The sequence below is a fragment of the Pleurodeles waltl genome, chromosome 5 (assembly GCF_031143425.1).
Source record: "Pleurodeles waltl isolate 20211129_DDA chromosome 5, aPleWal1.hap1.20221129, whole genome shotgun sequence".
NCBI classification, from domain to species: domain Eukaryota; kingdom Metazoa; phylum Chordata; class Amphibia; order Caudata; family Salamandridae; genus Pleurodeles; species Pleurodeles waltl.
The window spans coordinates 592,136,965-592,159,924 of record NC_090444.1 but is presented as its reverse complement, the minus strand read 5'-3'; the positions used below and the strand labels follow the sequence as shown (position 1 = coordinate 592,159,924).

The following is a 22,960-nucleotide window of genomic DNA, read 5'->3' as shown; positions in this document are numbered from 1 at the left end:
ATGGGCCAACACCTGACACACCCAGATGGAACCCAAGGCGGGGAGAGAGGTGGATTAGAGCAGCTTCAAGAGCATTGTGCTCTTTCTGCCTTCTGCCCCTCTCATCCCCGATCAGCCACGATCGGCCAAAACCTCTCTAAAAGGGTGCAGGGTGAACATTTCTTGGACCTCAGAAACTGAGGGAGGCCGGCCCAATGGGTCCTCAATGGACCGATAGAACCCAGTGCCTCACCTGGCCTGGTATTTCCAGCTTCACCAAGCAATCTGGTGGCAAGGCTTACTTTAGCAGTCCTGCTGAAAAGGGGGTCCCCATATGGCCCAGAGGCCCTCATTTGCATAGGCCCTGCCCTTCTCTCTGCTCTGCCCAGCTTCCCACAAAGCAATGCGTCACTGGCAACAGTATAGAGTTGGGGGACGGGGTAAAGGATAATGACAGGGAGGCTGGAAAATAGAAAGAAAGGTCACTGAAGTGCTGAAGTCTTCCTTGCTAAATGCAGCTGGGCACTGGCATTGGCCTGCAGGAGCGGTTAACACCTTAAGAATGTTGAGGGGCGGCCAATTCAAAAATACAAATGGGAAGGAAGGCACTGGAAGTTGCTTTATTATTACTAGAAGACTTGCAAACAAAGGACCTTTCTCTCTCGAAAGCTGTTAAAAATATGGAACGCTTCACGAATTTGCGTGTCATCCTTGCGCAGGGGCCATGCTAATCTTCTCTGTATCGTTCCAATTTTAGTATATGTGCCGGCGAAGCAAGCACACTTCATGGGTGAGCCTTCAATGTATATACACTCCCTGAATCTGCAGTCTTCAGACGTAGGGTGGCCTGAAAGCGCTGATTGGATGGTCCAGTAAGCATTCAATTCTGAGACACATGGCAATAAGGCATGAGGCCTAACAATCCACTTCTATTCCCTATATTTGTGGTCCAAATCTTCACACATTGTAAGCATCTTCATTACGCCAGGTTGCAAAGGCTCATGGTCCAGACTACAGGCAAAGAGCATTGTGACATCACACTTCCTGGGGAACGTTGATGGAAAAGGTGAGTCAGCTGCACAGTAGGCTAGGTGATGGCTTGTGGGAGTGGGATGGTGTTGTGGTGGGTTCCAGGGCAGAGAGAGCATATGAAAAGGTGTCTTAATTTTCACCTGTATTTGAATAATAAACGCTTTAGTGTTGTACTGGCCTGCTTACTAAGGAATCCTCAGGCTCAGCCCCTTACAGCTCTGGAAACGATGATGTTGAACCAGACTCTGTAAGAAACTAATGCTTATTCAAAATGTTTCTTTGCTGCTGGGTCTGCTTGGTCTGGCACTTGTGTCCTTTTCTCTCCTAGGGTCCTTGGTGTAAGTTACGAAAACCTGACAGAACGTAATTTCAGGGGGGCAGGTAAGTTCACTTGCAGCTTCAGTGTGCGTTGTAAATGTGGTTACATATTGTGATAGAATGACGTTTTAAAACACAGACACACACACACGCGAGGGCGCGCATTCTCTAGCACTCTCTGAAGGAGAAGGGGGAAAGTGCTTTTATATGGGGCCAGTGGCGCAATGGATAACGCTTCTGACTATGGATCAGAAGATTGTAGGTTCGACTCCTATCTGGCTCGGAAGGGTTGCCGGTCCCTTTTTTCATGTAATTGCACTTGAGTTCTTAATTATCTCAGTCTTCTTGTAGGATTAACATTCCGGTGCGGGATGTATCCAACAATCGTTCTGTGGTAAGGAGGCTGTGATAGCAACTGTGGCTAGTAGAAAGTTTAATGATTGTCCTGGATTCTATGAGCCTGACCTTTGAATGTTTCCCAAGCCTAAGCTTTTTGAACAAGGGAGGAAAACTTCACAACATTTGTTTTCTGGAGTGAAAATAGTTTTACTTCAAGGGTCAAGATGCGGGTCGCAGGGGTCTAAAAAATTGGTTGTGCAGGATTTTTAGGAACAACTGTTCAAGACACCCACCTTTTAGAACTCTCTTGAAAATTATAGAAAGAAGCCCCATGTGAAAAGGCTCCTGGTGAAAGAGATAACATGCCTTCTTTTGGATCTGAAGACTGCAGGTTTGAACCCTATGTAGACCTTGCACTTTTTCATCTATTGTGATTTTTTTATCAGTAGGCTGCAGTTTAATGCTCATCAGTAATACTACTCTTGGGCACAGGCAGATGTCATTCGATTGATGGCAGCCTCAATAACAAAGCAGGGGACGGCGGGCACACAATTATATGCACAATGAGGCAATGTCTTTGATTTGGTGGAAGAGAATTAGAATGCCTAGGTAGGGGGCGAAAAGTTACACTGCCTATGATGGCAAACATTCTTAAAAAGAGCCTGCTTGCAGATGAAAGGAACATTTACCTCCAAAGATTCAATATAGTAAACAGCTCTCAAGGAAATACTACTGATTGGTGGAAGAGAAAGATTGTGGAGCAACTACTCCCCGAACCATAGGCATTTCTGAGAGAAATGGGGGGAATGATTTCAAATGTTGCCCAGACGTGGGTCTTGAAAAGTCCATCATAACCCCCCAGTAAAACTGAATTTTGAAACAGCCAAGCGTTCACCCTCAAGGGGTGCGCGGGTCTGGGATTTCAACAGGGGTCCTTGATCCTTCAAACAAGGTATAAAGGTTGTTAACACAGATGTGTGCCAGAGTGTGTAGTGTGTTTGAGTTAGCACTTGATAGATGGCCCTTTTAATTTTGTGAGAATCATAATGCACTGAGCCAGTTCCTTGTTATCCATGGGCAAACACCTGACACACCCAGATGGAACCCAAGGCGGGGAGAGAGGTGGATTAGAGCAGCTTCAAGAGCATTGTGCTCTTTCTGCCTTCTGCCCCTCCCATCCCCGATCGGCCACGATCGGCCAAAACCTCTCTAAAAGGGTGCAGGGTGAACATTTCTTGGACCTCAGATACTGAGGGAGGCCGGCCCAATGGGTCCTCAATGGACCGATAGAACCCAGTGCCTCACCTGGCCTGGTATTTCCAGCTTCACCAAGCAATCTGGTGGCAAGGCTTACTTTAGCAGTCCTGCTGAAAAGGGGGTCCCCATATGGCCCAGAGGCCCTCATTTGCATAGGCCCTGCCCTTCTCTCTGCTCTGCCCAGCTTCCCACAAAGCAATGCGTCACTGGCAACAGTATAGAGTTGGGGGACGGGGTAAAGGATAATGACAGGGAGGCTGGAAAATAGAAAGAAAGGTCACTGAAGTGCTGAAGTCTTCCTTGCTAAATGCAGCTGGGCACTGGCATTGGCCTGCAGGAGCGGTTAACACCTTAAGAATGTTGAGGGGCGGCCAATTCAAAAATACAAATGGGAAGGAAGGCACTGGAAGTTGCTTTATTATTACTAGAAGACTTGCAAACAAAGGACCTTTCTCTCTCGAAAGCTGTTAAAAATATGGAACGCTTCACGAATTTGCGTGTCATCCTTGCGCAGGGGCCATGCTAATCTTCTCTGTATCGTTCCAATTTTAGTATATGTGCCGGCGAAGCAAGCACACTTCATGGGTGAGCCTTCAATGTATATACACTCCCTGAATCTGCAGTCTTCAGACGTAGGGTGGCCTGAAAGCGCTGATTGGATGGTCCAGTAAGCATTCAATTCTGAGACACATGGCAATAAGGCATGAGGCCTAACAATCCACTTCTATTCCCTATATTTGTGGTCCAAATCTTCACACATTGTAAGCATCTTCATTACGCCAGGTTGCAAAGGCTCATGGTCCAGACTACAGGCAAAGAGCATTGTGACATCACACTTCCTGGGGAACGTTGATGGAAAAGGTGAGTCAGCTGCACAGTAGGCTAGGTGATGGCTTGTGGGAGTGGGATGGTGTTGTGGTGGGTTCCAGGGCAGAGAGAGCATATGAAAAGGTGTCTTAATTTTCACCTGTATTTGAATAATAAACGCTTTAGTGTTGTACTGGCCTGCTTACTAAGGAATCCTCAGGCTCAGCCCCTTACAGCTCTGGAAACGATGATGTTGAACCAGACTCTGTAAGAAACTAATGCTTATTCAAAATGTTTCTTTGCTGCTGGGTCTGCTTGGTCTGGCACTTGTGTCCTTTTCTCTCCTAGGGTCCTTGGTGTAAGTTACGAAAACCTGACAGAACGTAATTTCAGGGGGGCAGGTAAGTTCACTTGCAGCTTCAGTGTGCGTTGTAAATGTGGTTACATATTGTGATAGAATGACGTTTTAAAACACAGACACACACACACGCGAGGGCGCGCATTCTCTAGCACTCCCTGAAGGAGAAGGGGGAAAGTGCTCTTATATGGGGCCAGTGGCGCAATGGATAACGCTTCTGACTATGGATCAGAAGATTGTAGGTTCGACTCCTATCTGGCTCGGAAGGGTTGCCGGTCCCTTTTTTCATGTAATTGCACTTGAGTTCTTAATTATCTCAGTCTTCTTGTAGGATTAACATTCCGGTGCGGGATGTATCCAACAATCGTTCCGTGGTAAGGAGGCTGTGATAGCAACTGTGGCTAGTAGAAAGTTTAATGATTGTCCTGGATTCTATGAGCCTGACCTTTGAATGTTTCCCAAGCCTAAGCTTTTTGAACAAGGGAGGAAAACTTCACAACATTTGTTTTCTGGAGTGAAAATAGTTTTACTTCAAGGGTCAAGATGCGGGTCGCAGGGGTCTAAAAAATTGGTTGTGCAGGATTTTTAGGAACAACTGTTCAAGACACCCACCTTTTAGAACTCTCTTGAAAATTATAGAAAGAAGCCCCATGTGAAAAGGCTCCTGGTGAAAGAGATAACATGCCTTCTTTTGGATCTGAAGACTGCAGGTTTGAACCCTATGTAGACCTTGCACTTTTTCATCTATTGTGATTTTTTAATCAGTAGGCTGCAGTTTAATGCTCATCAGTAATACTACTCTTGGGCACAGGCAGATGTCATTCGATTGATGGCAGCCTCAATAACAAAGCAAGGGACGGCGGGCACACAATTATATGCACAATGAGGCAATGTCTTTGATTTGGTGGAAGAGAATTAGAATGCCTAGGTAGGGGGCGAAAAGTTACACTGCCTATGATGGCAAACATTCTTAAAAAGAGCCTGCTTGCAGATGAAAGGAACATTTACCTCCAAAGATTCAATATAGTAAACAGCTCTCAAGGAAATACTACTGATTGGTGGAAGAGAAAGATTGTGGAGCAACTACTCCCCGAACCATAGGCATTTCTGAGAGAAATGGGGGGAATGATTTCAAATGTTGCCCAGACGTGGGTCTTGAAAAGTCCATCATAACCCCCCAGTAAAACTGAATTTTGAAACAGCCAAGCGTTCACCCTCAAGGGGTGCGCGGGTCTGGGATTTCAACAGGGGTCCTTGATCCTTCAAACAAGGTATAAAGGTTGTTAACACAGATGTGTGCCAGAGTGTGTAGTGTGTTTGAGTTAGCACTTGATAGATGGCCCTTTTAATTTTGTGAGAATCATAATGCACTGAGCCAGTTCCTTGTTATCCATGGGCCAACACCTGACACACCCAGATGGAACCCAAGGCGGGGAGAGAGGTGGATTAGAGCAGCTTCAAGAGCATTGTGCTCTTTCTGCCTTCTGCCCCTCTCATCCCCGATCGGCCACGATCGGCCAAAACCTCTCTAAAAGGGTGCAGGGTGAACATTTCTTGGACCTCAGAAACTGAGGGAGGCCGGCCCAATGGGTCCTCAATGGACCGATAGAACCCAGTGCCTCACCTGGCCTGGTATTTCCAGCTTCACCAAGCAATCTGGTGGCAAGGCTTACTTTAGCAGTCCTGCTGAAAAGGGGGTCCCCATATGGCCCAGAGGCCCTCATTTGCATAGGCCCTGCCCTTCTCTCTGCTCTGCCCAGCTTCCCACAAAGCAATGCGTCACTGGCAACAGTATAGAGTTGGGGGACGGGGTAAAGGATAATGACAGGGAGGCTGGAAAATAGAAAGAAAGGTCACTGAAGTGCTGAAGTCTTCCTTGCTAAATGCAGCTGGGCACTGGCATTGGCCTGCAGGAGCGGTTAACACCTTAAGAATGTTGAGGGGCGGCCAATTCAAAAATACAAATGGGAAGGAAGGCACTGGAAGTTGCTTTATTATTACTAGAAGACTTGCAAACAAAGGACCTTTCTCTCTCGAAAGCTGTTAAAAATATGGAACGCTTCACGAATTTGCGTGTCATCCTTGCGCAGGGGCCATGCTAATCTTCTCTGTATCGTTCCAATTTTAGTATGTGTGCCGGCGAAGCAAGCACACTTCATGGGTGAGCCTTCAATGTATATACACTCCCTGAATCTGCAGTCTTCAGACGTAGGGTGGCCTGAAAGCGCTGATTGGATGGTCCAGTAAGCATTCAATTCTGAGACACATGGCAATAAGGCATGAGGCCTAACAATCCACTTCTATTCCCTATATTTGTGGTCCAAATCTTCACACATTGTAAGCATCTTCATTACGCCAGGTTGCAAAGGCTCATGGTCCAGACTACAGGCAAAGAGCATTGTGACATCACACTTCCTGGGGAACGTTGATGGAAAAGGTGAGTCAGCTGCACAGTAGGCTAGGTGATGGCTTGTGGGAGTGGGATGGTGTTGTGGTGGGTTCCAGGGCAGAGAGAGCATATGAAAAGGTGTCTTAATTTTCACCTGTATTTGAATAATAAACGCTTTAGTGTTGTACTGGCCTGCTTACTAAGGAATCCTCAGGCTCAGCCCCTTACAGCTCTGGAAACGATGATGTTGAACCAGACTCTGTAAGAAACTAATGCTTATTCAAAATGTTTCTTTGCTGCTGGGTCTGCTTGGTCTGGCACTTGTGTCCTTTTCTCTCCTAGGGTCCTTGGTGTAAGTTACGAAAACCTGACAGAACGTAATTTCAGGGGGGCAGGTAAGTTCACTTGCAGCTTCAGTGTGCGTTGTAAATGTGGTTACATATTGTGATAGAATGACGTTTTAAAACACAGACACACACACACGCGAGGGCGCGCATTCTCTAGCACTCTCTGAAGGAGAAGGGGGAAAGTGCTTTTATATGGGGCCAGTGGCGCAATGGATAACGCTTCTGACTATGGATCAGAAGATTGTAGGTTCGACTCCTATCTGGCTCGGAAGGGTTGCCGGTCCCTTTTTTCATGTAATTGCACTTGAGTTCTTAATTATCTCAGTCTTCTTGTAGGATTAACATTCCGGTGCGGGATGTATCCAACAATCGTTCTGTGGTAAGGAGGCTGTGATAGCAACTGTGGCTAGTAGAAAGTTTAATGATTGTCCTGGATTCTATGAGCCTGACCTTTGAATGTTTCCCAAGCCTAAGCTTTTTGAACAAGGGAGGAAAACTTCACAACATTTGTTTTCTGGAGTGAAAATAGTTTTACTTCAAGGGTCAAGATGCGGGTCGCAGGGGTCTAAAAAATTGGTTGTGCAGGATTTTTAGGAACAACTGTTCAAGACACCCACCTTTTAGAACTCTCTTGAAAATTATAGAAAGAAGCCCCATGTGAAAAGGCTCCTGGTGAAAGAGATAACATGCCTTCTTTTGGATCTGAAGACTGCAGGTTTGAACCCTATGTAGACCTTGCACTTTTTCATCTATTGTGATTTTTTTATCAGTAGGCTGCAGTTTAATGCTCATCAGTAATACTACTCTTGGGCACAGGCAGATGTCATTCGATTGATGGCAGCCTCAATAACAAAGCAGGGGACGGCGGGCACACAATTATATGCACAATGAGGCAATGTCTTTGATTTGGTGGAAGAGAATTAGAATGCCTAGGTAGGGGGCGAAAAGTTACACTGCCTATGATGGCAAACATTCTTAAAAAGAGCCTGCTTGCAGATGAAAGGAACATTTACCTCCAAAGATTCAATATGGTAAACAGCTCTCAAGGAAATACTACTGATTGGTGGAAGAGAAAGATTGTGGAGCAACTACTCCCCGAACCATAGGCATTTCTGAGAGAAATGGGGGGAATGATTTCAAATGTTGCCCAGACGTGGGTCTTGAAAAGTCCATCATAACCCCCCAGTAAAACTGAATTTTGAAACAGCCAAGCGTTCACCCTCAAGGGGTGCGCGGGTCTGGGATTTCAACAGGGGTCCTTGATCCTTCAAACAAGGTATAAAGGTTGTTAACACAGATGTGTGCCAGAGTGTGTAGTGTGTTTGAGTTAGCACTTGATAGATGGCCCTTTTAATTTTGTGAGAATCATAATGCACTGAGCCAGTTCCTTGTTATCCATGGGCAAACACCTGACACACCCAGATGGAACCCAAGGCGGGGAGAGAGGTGGATTAGAGCAGCTTCAAGAGCATTGTGCTCTTTCTGCCTTCTGCCCCTCCCATCCCCGATCGGCCACGATCGGCCAAAACCTCTCTAAAAGGGTGCAGGGTGAACATTTCTTGGACCTCAGAAACTGAGGGAGGCCGGCCCAATGGGTCCTCAATGGACCGATAGAACCCAGTGCCTCACCTGGCCTGGTATATTTCCAGCTTCACCAAGCAATCTGGTGGCAAGGCTTACTTTAGCAGTCCTGCTGAAAAGGGGGTCCCCATATGGCCCAGAGGCCCTCATTTGCATAGGCCCTGCCCTTCTCTCTGCTCTGCCCAGCTTCCCACAAAGCAATGCGTCACTGGCAACAGTATAGAGTTGGGGGACGGGGTAAAGGATAATGACAGGGAGGCTGGAAAATAGAAAGAAAGGTCACTGAAGTGCTGAAGTCTTCCTTGCTAAATGCAGCTGGGCACTGGCATTGGCCTGCAGGAGCGGTTAACACCTTAAGAATGTTGAGGGGCGGCCAATTCAAAAATACAAATGGGAAGGAAGGCACTGGAAGTTGCTTTATTATTACTAGAAGACTTGCAAACAAAGGACCTTTCTCTCTCGAAAGCTGTTAAAAATATGGAACGCTTCACGAATTTGCGTGTCATCCTTGCGCAGGGGCCATGCTAATCTTCTCTGTATCGTTCCAATTTTAGTATATGTGCCGCCGAAGCAAGCACACTTCATGGGTGAGCCTTCAATGTATATACACTCCCTGAATCTGCAGTCTTCAGACGTAGGGTGGCCTGAAAGCGCTGATTGGATGGTCCAGTAAGCATTCAATTCTGAGACACATGGCAATAAGGCATGAGGCCTAACAATCCACTTCTATTCCCTATATTTGTGGTCCAAATCTTCACACATTGTAAGCATCTTCATTACGCCAGGTTGCAAAGGCTCATGGTCCAGACTACAGGCAAAGAGCATTGTGACATCACACTTCCTGGGGAACGTTGATGGAAAAGGTGAGTCAGCTGCACAGTAGGCTAGGTGATGGCTTGTGGGAGTGGGATGGTGTTGTGGTGGGTTCCAGGGCAGAGAGAGCATATGAAAAGGTGTCTTAATTTTCACCTGTATTTGAATAATAAACGCTTTAGTGTTGTACTGGCCTGCTTACTAAGGAATCCTCAGGCTCAGCCCCTTACAGCTCTGGAAACGATGATGTTGAACCAGACTCTGTAAGAAACTAATGCTTATTCAAAATGTTTCTTTGCTGCTGGGTCTGCTTGGTCTGGCACTTGTGTCCTTTTCTCTCCTAGGGTCCTTGGTGTAAGTTACGAAAACCTGACAGAACGTAATTTCAGGGGGGCAGGTAAGTTCACTTGCAGCTTCAGTGTGCGTTGTAAATGTGGTTACATATTGTGATAGAATGACGTTTTAAAACACAGACACACACACACGCGAGGGCGCGCATTCTCTAGCACTCTCTGAAGGAGAAGGGGGAAAGTGCTTTTATATGGGGCCAGTGGCGCAATGGATAACGCTTCTCACTATGGATCAGAAGATTGTAGGTTCGACTCCTATCTGGCTCGGAAGGGTTGCCGGTCCCTTTTTTCATGTAATTGCACTTGAGTTCTTAATTATCTCAGTCTTCTTGTAGGATTAACATTCCGGTGCGGGATGTATCCAACAATCGTTCTGTGGTAAGGAGGCTGTGATAGCAACTGTGGCTAGTAGAAAGTTTAATGATTGTCCTGGATTCTATGAGCCTGACCTTTGAATGTTTCCCAAGCCTAAGCTTTTTGAACAAGGGAGGAAAACTTCACAACATTTGTTTTCTGGAGTGAAAATAGTTTTACTTCAAGGGTCAAGATGCGGGTCGCAGGGGTCTAAAAAATTGGTTGTGCAGGATTTTTAGGAACAACTGTTCAAGACACCCACCTTTTAGAACTCTCTTGAAAATTATAGAAAGAAGCCCCATGTGAAAAGGCTCCTGGTGAAAGAGATAACATGCCTTCTTTTGGATCTGAAGACTGCAGGTTTGAACCCTATGTAGACCTTGCACTTTTTCATCTATTGTGATTTTTTTATCAGTAGGCTGCAGTTTAATGCTCATCAGTAATACTACTCTTGGGCACAGGCAGATGTCATTCGATTGATGGCAGCCTCAATAACAAAGCAGGGGACGGCGGGCACACAATTATATGCACAATGAGGCAATGTCTTTGATTTGGTGGAAGAGAATTAGAATGCCTAGGTAGGGGGCGAAAAGTTACACTGCCTATGATGGCAAACATTCTTAAAAAGAGCCTGCTTGCAGATGAAAGGAACATTTACCTCCAAAGATTCAATATAGTAAACAGCTCTCAAGGAAATACTACTGATTGGTGGAAGAGAAAGATTGTGGAGCAACTACTCCCCGAACCATAGGCATTTCTGAGAGAAATGGGGGGAATGATTTCAAATGTTGCCCAGACGTGGGTCTTGAAAAGTCCATCATAACCCCCCAGTAAAACTGAATTTTGAAACAGCCAAGCGTTCACCCTCAAGGGGTGCGCGGGTCTGGGATTTCAACACGGGTCCTTGATCCTTCAAACAAGGTATAAAGGTTGTTAACACAGATGTGTTCCAGAGTGTGTAGTGTGTTTGAGTTAGCACTTGATAGATGGCCCTTTTAATTTTGTGAGAATCATAATGCACTGAGCCAGTTCCTTGTTATCCATGGGCCAACACCTGACACACCCAGATGGAACCCAAGGCGGGGAGAGAGGTGGATTAGAGCAGCTTCAAGAGCATTGTGCTCTTTCTGCCTTCTGCCCCTCTCATCCCCGATCGGCCACGATCGGCCAAAAGTTCTCTAAAAGGGTGCAGGGTGAACATTTCTTGGACCTCAGAAACTGAGGGAGGCCGGCCCAATGGGTCCTCAATGGACCGATAGAACCCAGTGCCTCACCTGGCCTGGTATTTCCAGCTTCACCAAGCAATCTGGTGGCAAGGCTTACTTTAGCAGTCCTGCTGAAAAGGGGGTCCCCATATGGCCCAGAGGCCCTCATTTGCATAGGCCCTGCCCTTCTCTCTGCTCTGCCCAGCTTCCCACAAAGCAATGCGTCACTGGCAACAGTATAGAGTTGGGGGACGGGGTAAAGGATAATGACAGGGAGGCTGGAAAATAGAAAGAAAGGTCACTGAAGTGCTGAAGTCTTCCTTGCTAAATGCAGCTGGGCACTGGCATTGGCCTGCAGGAGCGGTTAACACCTTAAGAATGTTGAGGGGCGGCCAATTCAAAAATACAAATGGGAAGGAAGGCACTGGAAGTTGCTTTATTATTACTAGAAGACTTGCAAACAAAGGACCTTTCTCTCTCGAAAGCTGTTAAAAATATGGAACGCTTCACGAATTTGCGTGTCATCCTTGCGCAGGGGCCATGCTAATCTTCTCTGTATCGTTCCAATTTTAGTATATGTGCCACCGAAGCAAGCACACTTCATGGGTGAGCCTTCAATGTATATACACTCCCTGAATCTGCAGTCTTCAGACGTAGGGTGGCCTGAAAGCGCTGATTGGATGGTCCAGTAAGCATTCAATTCTGAGACACATGGCAATAAGGCATGAGGCCTAACAATCCACTTCTATTCCCTATATTTGTGGTCCAAATCTTCACACATTGTAAGCATCTTCATTACGCCAGGTTGCAAAGGCTCATGGTCCAGACTACAGGCAAAGAGCATTGTGACTTCACACTTCCTGGGGAACGTTGATGGAAAAGGTGAGTCAGCTGCACAGTAGGCTAGGTGATGGCTTGTGGGAGTGGGATGGTGTTGTGGTGGGTTCCAGGGCAGAGAGAGCATATGAAAAGGTGTCTTAATTTTCACCTGTATTTGAATAATAAACGCTTTAGTGTTGTACTGGCCTGCTTACTAAGGAATCCTCAGGCTCAGCCCCTTACAGCTCTGGAAACGATGATGTTGAACCAGACTCTGTAAGAAACTAATGCTTATTCAAAATGTTTCTTTGCTGCTGGGTCTGCTTGGTCTGGCACTTGTGTCCTTTTCTCTCCTAGGGTCCTTGGTGTAAGTTACGAAAACCTGACAGAACGTAATTTCAGGGGGGCAGGTAAGTTCACTTGCAGCTTCAGTGTGCGTTGTAAATGTGGTTACATATTGTGATAGAATGACGTTTTAAAACACAGACACACACACACGCGAGGGCGCGCATTCTCTAGCACTCTCTGAAGGAGAAGGGGGAAAGTGCTCTTATATGGGGCCAGTGGCGCAATGGATAACGCTTCTGACTATGGATCAGAAGATTGTAGGTTCGACTCCTATCTGGCTCGGAAGGGTTGCCGGTCCCTTTTTTCATGTAATTGCACTTGAGTTCTTAATTATCTCAGTCTTCTTGTAGGATTAACATTCCGGTGCGGGATGTATCCAACAATCGTTCTGTGGTAAGGAGGCTGTGATAGCAACTGTGGCTAGTAGAAAGTTTAATGATTGTCCTGGATTCTATGAGCCTGACCTTTGAATGTTTCCCAAGCCTAAGCTTTTTGAACAAGGGAGGAAAACTTCACAACATTTGTTTTCTGGAGTGAAAATAGTTTTACTTCAAGGGTCAAGATGCGGGTTGCAGGGGTCTAAAAAATTGGTTGTGCAGGATTTTTAGGAACAACTGTTCAAGACACCCACCTTTTAGAACTCTCTTGAAAATTATAGAAATAAGCCCCATGTGAAAAGGCTCCTGGTGAAAGAGATAACATGCCTTCTTTTGGATCTGAAGACTGCAGGTTTGAACCCTATGTAGACCTTGCACTTTTTCATCTATCGTGATTTTTTAATCAGTAGGCTGCAGTTTAATGCTCATCAGTAATACTACTCTTGGGCACAGGAAGATGTCATTCGATTGATGGCAGCCTCAATAACAAAGCAGGGGACGGCGGGCACACAATTATATGCACAATGAGGCAATGTCTTTGATTTGGTGGAAGAGAATTAGAATGCCTAGGTAGGGGGCGAAAAGTTACACTGCCTATGATGGCAAACATTCTTAAAAAGAGCCTGCTTGCAGATGAAAGGAACATTTACCTCCAAAGATTCAATATAGTAAACAGCTCTCAAGGAAATACTACTGATTGGTGGAAGAGAAAGATTGTGGAGCAACTACTCCCCGAACCATAGGCATTTCTGAGAGAAATGGGGGGAATGATTTCAAATGTTGCCCAGACGTGGGTCTTGAAAAGTCCATCATAACCCCCCAGTAAAACTGAATTTTGAAACAGCCAAGCGTTCACCCTCAAGGGGTGCGCGGGTCTGGGATTTCAACAGGGGTCCTTGATCCTTCAAACAAGGTATAAAGGTTGTTAACACAGATGTGTGCCAGAGTGTGTAGTGTGTTTGAGTTAGCACTTGATAGATGGCCCTTTTAATTTTGTGAGAATCATAATGCACTGAGCCAGTTCCTTGTTATCCATGGGCCAACACCTGACACACCCAGATGGAACCCAAGGCGGGGAGAGAGGTGGATTAGAGCAGCTTCAAGAGCATTGTGCTCTTTCTGCCTTCTGCCCCTCTCATCCCCGATCGGCCACGATCGGCCAAAACCTCTCTAAAAGGGTGCAGGGTGAACATTTCTTGGACCTCAGAAACTGAGGGAGGCCGGCCCAATGGGTCCTCAATGGACCGATAGAACCCAGTGCCTCACCTGGCCTGGTATTTCCAGCTTCACCAAGCAATCTGGTGGCAAGGCTTACTTTAGCAGTCCTGCTGAAAAGGGGGTCCCCATATGGCCCAGAGGCCCTCATTTGCATAGGCCCTGCCCTTCTCTCTGCTCTGCCCAGCTTCCCACAAAGCAATGCGTCACTGGCAACAGTATAGAGTTGGGGGACGGGGTAAAGGATAATGACAGGGAGGCTGGAAAATAGAAAGAAAGGTCACTGAAGTGCTGAAGTCTTCCTTGCTAAATGCAGCTGGGCACTGGCATTGGCCTGCAGGAGCGGTTAACACCTTAAGAATGTTGAGGGGCGTCCAATTCAAAAATACAAATGGGAAGGAAGGCACTGGAAGTTGCTTTATTATTACTAGAAGACTTGCAAACAAAGGACCTTTCTCTCTCGAAAGCTTTTAAAAATATGGAACGCTTCACGAATTTGCGTGTCATCCTTGCGCAGGGGCCATGCTAATCTTCTCTGTATCGTTCCAATTTTAGTATATGTGCCGCCGAAGCAAGCACACTTCATGGGTGAGCCTTCAATGTATATACACTCCCTGAATCTGCAGTCTTCAGACGTAGGGTGGCCTGAAAGCGCTGATTGGATGGTCCAGTAAGCATTCAATTCTGAGACACATGGCAATAAGGCATGAGGCCTAACAATCCACTTCTATTCCCTATATTTGTGATCCAAATCTTCACACATTGTAAGCATCTTCATTACGCCAGGTTGCAAAGGCTCATGGTCCAGACTACAGGCAAAGAGCATTGTGACATCACACTTCCTGGGGAACGTTGATGGAAAAGGTGAGTCAGCTGCACAGTAGGCTAGGTGATGGCTTGTGGGAGTGGGATGGGGTTGTGGTGGGTTCCAGGGCAGAGAGAGCATATGAAAAGGTGTCTTAATTTTCACCTGTATTTGAATAATAAACGTTTTAGTGTTGTACTGGCCTGCTTACTAAGGAATCCTCAGGCTCAGCCCCTTACAGCTCTGGAAACGATGATGTTGAACCAGACTCTGTAAGAAACTAATGCTTATTCAAAATGTTTCTTTGCTGCTGGGTCTGCTTGGTCTGGCACTTGTGTCCTTTTCTCTCCTAGGGTCCTTGGTGTAAGTTACGAAAACCTGACAGAACGTAATTTCAGGGGGGCAGGTAAGTTCACTTGCAGCTTCAGTGTGCGTTGTAAATGTGGTTACATATTGTGATAGAATGACGTTTTAAAACACAGACACACACACACGCGAGGGCGCGCATTCTCTAGCACTCTCTGAAGGAGAAGGGGGAAAGTGCTCTTATATGGGGCCAGTGGCGCAATGGATAACGCTTCTGACTATGGATCAGAAGATTGTAGGTTCGACTCCTATCTGGCTCGGAAGGGTTGCCGGTCCCTTTTTTCATGTAATTGCACTTGAGTTCTTAATTATCTCAGTCTTCTTGTAGGATTAACATTCCGGTGCGGGATGTATCCAACAATCGTTCTGTGGTAAGGAGGCTGTGATAGCAACTGTGGCTAGTAGAAAGTTTAATGATTGTCCTGGATTCTATGAGCCTGACCTTTGAATGTTTCCCAAGCCTAAGCTTTTTGAACAAGGGAGGAAAACTTCACAACATTTGTTTTCTGGAGTGAAAATAGTTTTACTTCAAGGGTCAAGATGCGGGTTGCAGGGGTCTAAAAAATTGGTTGTGCAGGATTTTTAGGAACAACTGTTCAAGACACCCACCTTTTAGAACTCTCTTGAAAATTATAGAAATAAGCCCCATGTGAAAAGGCTCCTGGTGAAAGAGATAACATGCCTTCTTTTGGATCTGAAGACTGCAGGTTTGAACCCTATGTAGACCTTGCACTTTTTCATCTATCGTGATTTTTTAATCAGTAGGCTGCAGTTTAATGCTCATCAGTAATACTACTCTTGGGCACAGGAAGATGTCATTCGATTGATGGCAGCCTCAATAACAAAGCAGGGGACGGCGGGCACACAATTATATGCACAATGAGGCAATGTCTTTGATTTGGTGGAAGAGAATTAGAATGCCTAGGTAGGGGGCGAAAAGTTACACTGCCTATGATGGCAAACATTCTTAAAAAGAGCCTGCTTGCAGATGAAAGGAACATTTACCTCCAAAGATTCAATATAGTAAACAGCTCTCAAGGAAATACTACTGATTGGTGGAAGAGAAAGATTGTGGAGCAACTACTCCCCGAACCATAGGCATTTCTGAGAGAAATGGGGGGAATGATTTCAAATGTTGCCCAGACGTGGGTCTTGAAAAGTCCATCATAACCCCCCAGTAAAACTGAATTTTGAAACAGCCAAGCGTTCACCCTCAAGGGGTGCGCGGGTCTGGGATTTCAACAGGGGTCCTTGATCCTTCAAACAAGGTATAAAGGTTGTTAACACAGATGTGTGCCAGAGTGTGTAGTGTGTTTGAGTTAGCACTTGATAGATGGCCCTTTTAATTTTGTGAGAATCATAATGCACTGAGCCAGTTCCTTGTTATCCATGGGCCAACACCTGACACACCCAGATGGAACCCAAGGCGGGGAGAGAGGTGGATTAGAGCAGCTTCAAGAGCATTGTGCTCTTTCTGCCTTCTGCCCCTCTCATCCCCGATCGGCCACGATCGGCCAAAACCTCTCTAAAAGGGTGCAGGGTGAACATTTCTTGGACCTCAGAAACTGAGGGAGGCCGGCCCAATGGGTCCTCAATGGACCGATAGAACCCAGTGCCTCACCTGGCCTGGTATTTCCAGCTTCACCAAGCAATCTGGTGGCAAGGCTTACTTTAGCAGTCCTGCTGAAAAGGGGGTCCCCATATGGCCCAGAGGCCCTCATTTGCATAGGCCCTGCCCTTCTCTCTGCTCTGCCCAGCTTCCCACAAAGCAATGCGTCACTGGCAACAGTATAGAGTTGGGGGACGGGGTAAAGGATAATGACAGGGAGGCTGGAAAATAGAAAGAAAGGTCACTGAAGTGCTGAAGTCTTCCTTGCTAAATGCAGCTGGGCACTGGCATTGGCCTGCAGGAGCGGTTAACACCTTAAGAATGTTGAGGGGCGTCCAATTCAAAAATACAAATGGGAAGGAAGGCACTGGAAGTTGCTTTATTATTACTAGAAGACTTGCAAACAAAGGACCTTTCTCTCTCGAAAGCTTTTAAAAATATGGAACGCTTCACGAATTTGCGTGTCATCCTTGCGCAGGGGCCATGCTAATCTTCTCTGTATCGTTCCAATTTTAGTATATGTGCCGCCGAAGCAAGCACACTTCATGGGTGAGCCTTCAATGTATATACACTCCCTGAATCTGCAGTCTTCAGACGTAGGGTGGCCTGAAAGCGCTGATTGGATGGTCCAGTAAGCATTCAATTCTGAGACACATGGCAATAAGGCATGAGGCCTAACAATCCACTTCTATTCCCTATATTTGTGATCCAAATCTTCACACATTGTAAGCATCTTCATTACGCCAGGTTGCAAAGGCTCATGGTCCAGACTACAGGCAAAGAGCATTGTGACATCACACTTCCTGGGGAACGTTGATGGAAAAGGTGAGTCAGCTGCACAGTAGGCTAGGTGATGGCTTGTGGGAGTGGGATGGGGTTGTGGTGGGTTCCAGGGCAGAGAGAGCATATGAAAAGGTGTCTTAATTTTCACCTGTATTTGAATAATAAACGTTTTAGTGTTGTACTGGCCTGCTTACTAAGGAATCCTCAGGCTCAGCCCCTTACAGCTCTGGAAACGATGATGTTGAACCAGACTCTGTAAGAAACTAATGCTTATTCAAAATGTTTCTTTGCTGCTGGGTCTGCTTGGTCTGGCACTTGTGTCCTTTTCTCTCCTAGGGTCCTTGGTGTAAGTTACGAAAACCTGACAGAACGTAATTTCAGGGGGGCAGGTAAGTTCACTTGCAGCTTCAGTGTGCGTTGTAAATGTGGTTACATATTGTGATAGAATGACGTTTTAAAACACAGACACACACACACGCGAGGGCGCGCATTCTCTAGCACTCTCTGAAGGAGAAGGGGGAAAGTGCTCTTATATGGGGCCAGTGGCGCAATGGATAACGCTTCTGACTATGGATCAGAAGATTGTAGGTTCGACTCCTATCTGGCTCGGAAGGGTTGCCGGTCCCTTTTTTCATGTATTTGCACTTGAGTTCTTAATTATCTCAGTCTTCTTGTAGGATTAACATTCCGGTGCGGGATGTATCCAACAATCGTTCTGTGGTAAGGAGGCTGTGATAGCAACTGTGGCTAGTAGAAAGTTTAATGATTGTCCTGGATTCTATGAGCCTGACCTTTGAATGTTTCCCAAGCCTAAGCTTTTTGAACAAGGGAGGAAAACTTCACAACATTTGTTTTCTGGAGTGAAAATAGTTTTACTTCAAGGGTCAAGATGCGGGTCGCAGGGGTCTAAAAAATTGGTTGTGCAGGATTTTTAGGAACAACTGTTCAAGACACCCACCTTTTAGAACTCTCTTGAAAATTATAGAAAGAAGCCCCATGTGAAAAGGCTCCTGGTGAAAGAGATAACATGCCTTCTTTTGGATCTGAAGACTGCAGGTTTGAACCCTATGTAGACCTTGCACTTTTTCATCTATTGTGATTTTTTTATCAGTAGGCTGCAGTTTAATGCTCATCAGTAATACTACTCTTGGGCACAGGCAGATGTCATTCGATTGATGGCAGCCTCAATAACAAAGCAGGGGACGGCGGGCACACAATTATATGCACAATGAGGCAATGTCTTTGATTTGGTGGAAGAGAAGTAGAATGCCTAGGTAGGGGGCGAAAAGTTACACTGCCTATGATGGCAAACATTCTTAAAAAGAGCCTGCTTGCAGATGAAAGGAACATTTACCTCCAAAGATTCAATATGGTAAACAGCTCTCAAGGAAATACTACTGATTGGTGGAAGAGAAAGATTGTGGAGCAACTACTCCCCGAACCATAGGCATTTCTGAGAGAAATGGGGGGAATGATTTCAAATGTTGCCCAGACGTGGGTCTTGAAAAGTCCATCATAACCCCCCAGTAAAACTGAATTTTGAAACAGCCAAGCGTTCACCCTCAAGGGGTGCGCGGGTCTGGGATTTCAACAGGGGTCCTTGATCCTTCAAACAAGGTATAAAGGTTGTTAACACAGATGTGTGCCAGAGTGTGTAGTGTGTTTGAGTTAGCACTTGATAGATGGCCCTTTTAATTTTGTGAGAATCATAATGCACTGAGCCAGTTCCTTGTTATCCATGGGCAAACACCTGACACACCCAGATGGAACCCAAGGCGGGGAGAGAGGTGGATTAGAGCAGCTTCAAGAGCATTGTGCTCTTTCTGCCTTCTGCCCCTCCCATCCCCGATCGGCCACGATCGGCCAAAACCTCTCTAAAAGGGTGCAGGGTGAACATTTCTTGGACCTCAGAAACTGAGGGAGGCCGGCCCAATGGGTCCTCAATGGACCGATAGAACCCAGTGCCTCACCTGGCCTGGTATATTTCCAGCTTCACCAAGCAATCTGGTGGCAAGGCTTACTTTAGCAGTCCTGCTGAAAAGGGGGTCCCCATATGGCCCAGAGGCCCTCATTTGCATAGGCCCTGCCCTTCTCTCTGCTCTGCCCAGCTTCCCACAAAGCAATGCGTCACTGGCAACAGTATAGAGTTGGGGGACGGGGTAAAGGATAATGACAGGGAGGCTGGAAAATAGAAAGAAAGGTCACTGAAGTGCTGAAGTCTTCCTTGCTAAATGCAGCTGGGCACTGGCATTGGCCTGCAGGAGCGGTTAACACCTTAAGAATGTTGAGGGGCGGCCAATTCAAAAATACAAATGGGAAGGAAGGCACTGGAAGTTGCTTTATTATTACTAGAAGACTTGCAAACAAAGGACCTTTCTCTCTCGAAAGCTGTTAAAAATATGGAACGCTTCACGAATTTGCGTGTCATCCTTGCGCAGGGGCCATGCTAATCTTCTCTGTATCGTTCCAATTTTAGTATATGTGCCGCCGAAGCAAGCACACTTCATGGGTGAGCCTTCAATGTATATACACTCCCTGAATCTGCAGTCTTCAGACGTAGGGTGGCCTGAAAGCGCTGATTGGATGGTCCAGTAAGCATTCAATTCTGAGACACATGGCAATAAGGCATGAGGCCTAACAATCCACTTCTATTCCCTATATTTGTGGTCCAAATCTTCACACATTGTAAGCATCTTCATTACGCCAGGTTGCAAAGGCTCATGGTCCAGACTACAGGCAAAGAGCATTGTGACATCACACTTCCTGGGGAACGTTGATGGAAAAGGTGAGTCAGCTGCACAGTAGGCTAGGTGATGGCTTGTGGGAGTGGGATGGTGTTGTGGTGGGTTCCAGGGCAGAGAGAGCATATGAAAAGGTGTCTTAATTTTCACCTGTATTTGAATAATAAACGCTTTAGTGTTGTACTGGCCTGCTTACTAAGGAATCCTCAGGCTCAGCCCCTTACAGCTCTGGAAACGATGATGTTGAACCAGACTCTGTAAGAAACTAATGCTTATTCAAAATGTTTCTTTGCTGCTGGGTCTGCTTGGTCTGGCACTTGTGTCCTTTTCTCTCCTAGGGTCCTTGGTGTAAGTTACGAAAACCTGACAGAACGTAATTTCAGGGGGGCAGGTAAGTTCACTTGCAGCTTCAGTGTGCGTTGTAAATGTGGTTACATATTGTGATAGAATGACGTTTTAAAACACAGACACACACACACGCGAGGGCGCGCATTCTCTAGCACTCCCTGAAGGAGAAGGGGGAAAGTGCTCTTATATGGGGCCAGTGGCGCAATGGATAACGCTTCTGACTATGGATCAGAAGATTGTAGGTTCGACTCCTATCTGGCTCGGAAGGGTTGCCGGTCCCTTTTTTCATGTAATTGCACTTGAGTTCTTAATTATCTCAGTCTTCTTGTAGGATTAACATTCCGGTGCGGGATGTATCCAACAATCGTTCTGTGGTAAGGAGGCTGTGATAGCAACTGTGGCTAGTAGAAAGTTTAATGATTGTCCTGGATTCTATGAGCCTGACCTTTGAATGTTTCCCAAGCCTAAGCTTTTTGAACAAGGGAGGAAAACTTCACAACATTTGTTTTCTGGAGTGAAAATAGTTTTACTTCAAGGGTCAAGATGCGGGTCGCAGGGGTCTAAAAAATTGGTTGTGCAGGATTTTTAGGAACAACTGTTCAAGACACCCACCTTTTAGAACTCTCTTGAAAATTATAGAAAGAAGCCCCATGTGAAAAGGCTCCTGGTGAAAGAGATAACATGCCTTCTTTTGGATCTGAAGACTGCAGGTTTGAACCCTATGTAGACCTTGCACTTTTTCATCTATTGTGATTTTTTAATCAGTAGGCTGCAGTTTAATGCTCATCAGTAATACTACTCTTGGGCACAGGCAGATGTCATTCGATTGATGGCAGCCTCAATAACAAAGCAGGGGACGGCGGGCACACAATTATATGCACAATGAGGCAATGTCTTTGATTTGGTGGAAGAGAATTAGAATGCCTAGGTAGGGGGCGAAAAGTTACACTGCCTATGATGGCAAACATTCTTAAAAAGAGCCTGCTTGCAGATGAAAGGAACATTTACCTCCAAAGATTCAATATAGTAAACAGCTCTCAAGGAAATACTACTGATTGGTGGAAGAGAAAGATTGTGGAGCAACTACTCCCCGAACCATAGGCATTTCTGAGAGAAATGGGAGGAATGATTTCAAATGTTGCCCAGACGTGGGTCTTGAAAAGTCCATCATAACCCCCCAGTAAAACTGAATTTTGAAACAGCCAAGCGTTCACCCTCAAGGGGTGCGCGGGTCTGGGATTTCAACAGGGGTCCTTGATCCTTCAAACAAGGTATAAAGGTTGTTAACACAGATGTGTGCCAGAGTGTGTAGTGTGTTTGAGTTAGCACTTGATAGATGGCCCTTTTAATTTTGTGAGAATCATAATGCACTGAGCCAGTTCCTTGTTATCCATGGGCCAACACCTGACACACCCAGATGGAACCCAAGGCGGGGAGAGAGGTGGATTAGAGCAGCTTCAAGAGCATTGTGCTCTTTCTGCCTTCTGCCCCTCTCATCCCCGATCGGCCACGATCGGCCAAAACCTCTCTAAAAGGGTGCAGGGTGAACATTTCTTGGACCTCAGAAACTGAGGGAGGCCGGCCCAATGGGTCCTCAATGGACCGATAGAACCCAGTGCCTCACCTGGCCTGGTATTTCCAGCTTCACCAAGCAATCTGGTGGCAAGGCTTACTTTAGCAGTCCTGCTGAAAAGGGGGTCCCCATATGGCCCAGAGGCCCTCATTTGCATAGGCCCTGCCCTTCTCTCTGCTCTGCCCAGCTTCCCACAAAGCAATGCGTCACTGGCAACAGTATAGAGTTGGGGGACGGGGTAAAGGATAATGACAGGGAGGCTGGAAAATAGAAAGAAAGGTCACTGAAGTGCTGAAGTCTTCCTTGCTAAATGCAGCTGGGCACTGGCATTGGCCTGCAGGAGCGGTTAACACCTTAAGAATGTTGAGGGGCGGCCAATTCAAAAATACAAATGGGAAGGAAGGCACTGGAAGTTGCTTTATTATTACTAGAAGACTTGCAAACAAAGGACCTTTCTCTCTCGAAAGCTGTTAAAAATATGGAACGCTTCACGAATTTGCGTGTCATCCTTGCGCAGGGGCCATGCTAATCTTCTCTGTATCGTTCCAATTTTAGTATATGTGCCGCCGAAGCAAGCACACTTCATGGGTGAGCCTTCAATGTATATACACTCCCTGAATCTGCAGTCTTCAGACGTAGGGTGGCCTGAAAGCGCTGATTGGATGGTCCAGTAAGCATTCAATTCTGAGACACATGGCAATAAGGCATGAGGCCTAACAATCCACTTCTATTCCCTATATTTGTGGTCCAAATCTTCACACATTGTAAGCATCTTCATTACGCCAGGTTGCAAAGGCTCATGGTCCAGACTACAGGCAAAGAGCATTGTGACATCACACTTCCTGGG

General features: G+C 46.1%; 16 non-coding genes across 16 annotated transcripts; 7 read left to right on the top strand and 9 right to left on the bottom strand.

Annotated features, from left to right (window-relative positions):
* Nucleotides 1–653: 653 nt before the first annotated feature.
* Nucleotides 654–760, bottom strand: LOC138297863 (U6 spliceosomal RNA). The gene has a single exon (XR_011204400.1). It is a non-coding gene; the product is annotated as a U6 spliceosomal RNA (small nuclear RNA).
* A 779-nt stretch (nt 761–1,539) lies between these two features.
* TRNAH-AUG (transfer RNA histidin (anticodon AUG)) lies at nt 1,540–1,612 on the top strand. Its single transcript has one exon. It is a non-coding gene; the product is annotated as a tRNA-His (tRNA).
* Nucleotides 1,613–3,394: 1,782 nt separating this feature from the next.
* Nucleotides 3,395–3,501, bottom strand: LOC138297860 (U6 spliceosomal RNA). The gene has a single exon (XR_011204398.1). It is a non-coding gene; the product is annotated as a U6 spliceosomal RNA (small nuclear RNA).
* Nucleotides 3,502–4,280: 779 nt separating this feature from the next.
* On the top strand, nt 4,281–4,353 carry TRNAH-AUG (transfer RNA histidin (anticodon AUG)). Its single transcript has one exon. It is a non-coding gene; the product is annotated as a tRNA-His (tRNA).
* Nucleotides 4,354–6,135: 1,782 nt separating this feature from the next.
* On the bottom strand, nt 6,136–6,242 carry LOC138297897 (U6 spliceosomal RNA). Its single transcript, XR_011204434.1, has one exon. It is a non-coding gene; the product is annotated as a U6 spliceosomal RNA (small nuclear RNA).
* A 779-nt stretch (nt 6,243–7,021) lies between these two features.
* Nucleotides 7,022–7,094, top strand: TRNAH-AUG (transfer RNA histidin (anticodon AUG)). The gene has a single exon. It is a non-coding gene; the product is annotated as a tRNA-His (tRNA).
* A 1,784-nt stretch (nt 7,095–8,878) lies between these two features.
* On the bottom strand, nt 8,879–8,985 carry LOC138297775 (U6 spliceosomal RNA). The gene has a single exon (XR_011204315.1). It is a non-coding gene; the product is annotated as a U6 spliceosomal RNA (small nuclear RNA).
* A 2,634-nt stretch (nt 8,986–11,619) lies between these two features.
* On the bottom strand, nt 11,620–11,726 carry LOC138297672 (U6 spliceosomal RNA). Its single transcript, XR_011204216.1, has one exon. It is a non-coding gene; the product is annotated as a U6 spliceosomal RNA (small nuclear RNA).
* A 779-nt stretch (nt 11,727–12,505) lies between these two features.
* Nucleotides 12,506–12,578, top strand: TRNAH-AUG (transfer RNA histidin (anticodon AUG)). The gene has a single exon. It is a non-coding gene; the product is annotated as a tRNA-His (tRNA).
* Nucleotides 12,579–14,360: 1,782 nt separating this feature from the next.
* On the bottom strand, nt 14,361–14,467 carry LOC138297774 (U6 spliceosomal RNA). Its single transcript, XR_011204314.1, has one exon. It is a non-coding gene; the product is annotated as a U6 spliceosomal RNA (small nuclear RNA).
* Nucleotides 14,468–15,246: 779 nt separating this feature from the next.
* TRNAH-AUG (transfer RNA histidin (anticodon AUG)) lies at nt 15,247–15,319 on the top strand. Its single transcript has one exon. It is a non-coding gene; the product is annotated as a tRNA-His (tRNA).
* A 1,782-nt stretch (nt 15,320–17,101) lies between these two features.
* LOC138297773 (U6 spliceosomal RNA) lies at nt 17,102–17,208 on the bottom strand. The gene has a single exon (XR_011204313.1). It is a non-coding gene; the product is annotated as a U6 spliceosomal RNA (small nuclear RNA).
* A 779-nt stretch (nt 17,209–17,987) lies between these two features.
* TRNAH-AUG (transfer RNA histidin (anticodon AUG)) lies at nt 17,988–18,060 on the top strand. Its single transcript has one exon. It is a non-coding gene; the product is annotated as a tRNA-His (tRNA).
* Nucleotides 18,061–19,844: 1,784 nt separating this feature from the next.
* Nucleotides 19,845–19,951, bottom strand: LOC138297771 (U6 spliceosomal RNA). The gene has a single exon (XR_011204312.1). It is a non-coding gene; the product is annotated as a U6 spliceosomal RNA (small nuclear RNA).
* Nucleotides 19,952–20,730: 779 nt separating this feature from the next.
* On the top strand, nt 20,731–20,803 carry TRNAH-AUG (transfer RNA histidin (anticodon AUG)). Its single transcript has one exon. It is a non-coding gene; the product is annotated as a tRNA-His (tRNA).
* A 1,782-nt stretch (nt 20,804–22,585) lies between these two features.
* On the bottom strand, nt 22,586–22,692 carry LOC138297770 (U6 spliceosomal RNA). The gene has a single exon (XR_011204311.1). It is a non-coding gene; the product is annotated as a U6 spliceosomal RNA (small nuclear RNA).
* Nucleotides 22,693–22,960: the final 268 nt, after the last annotated feature.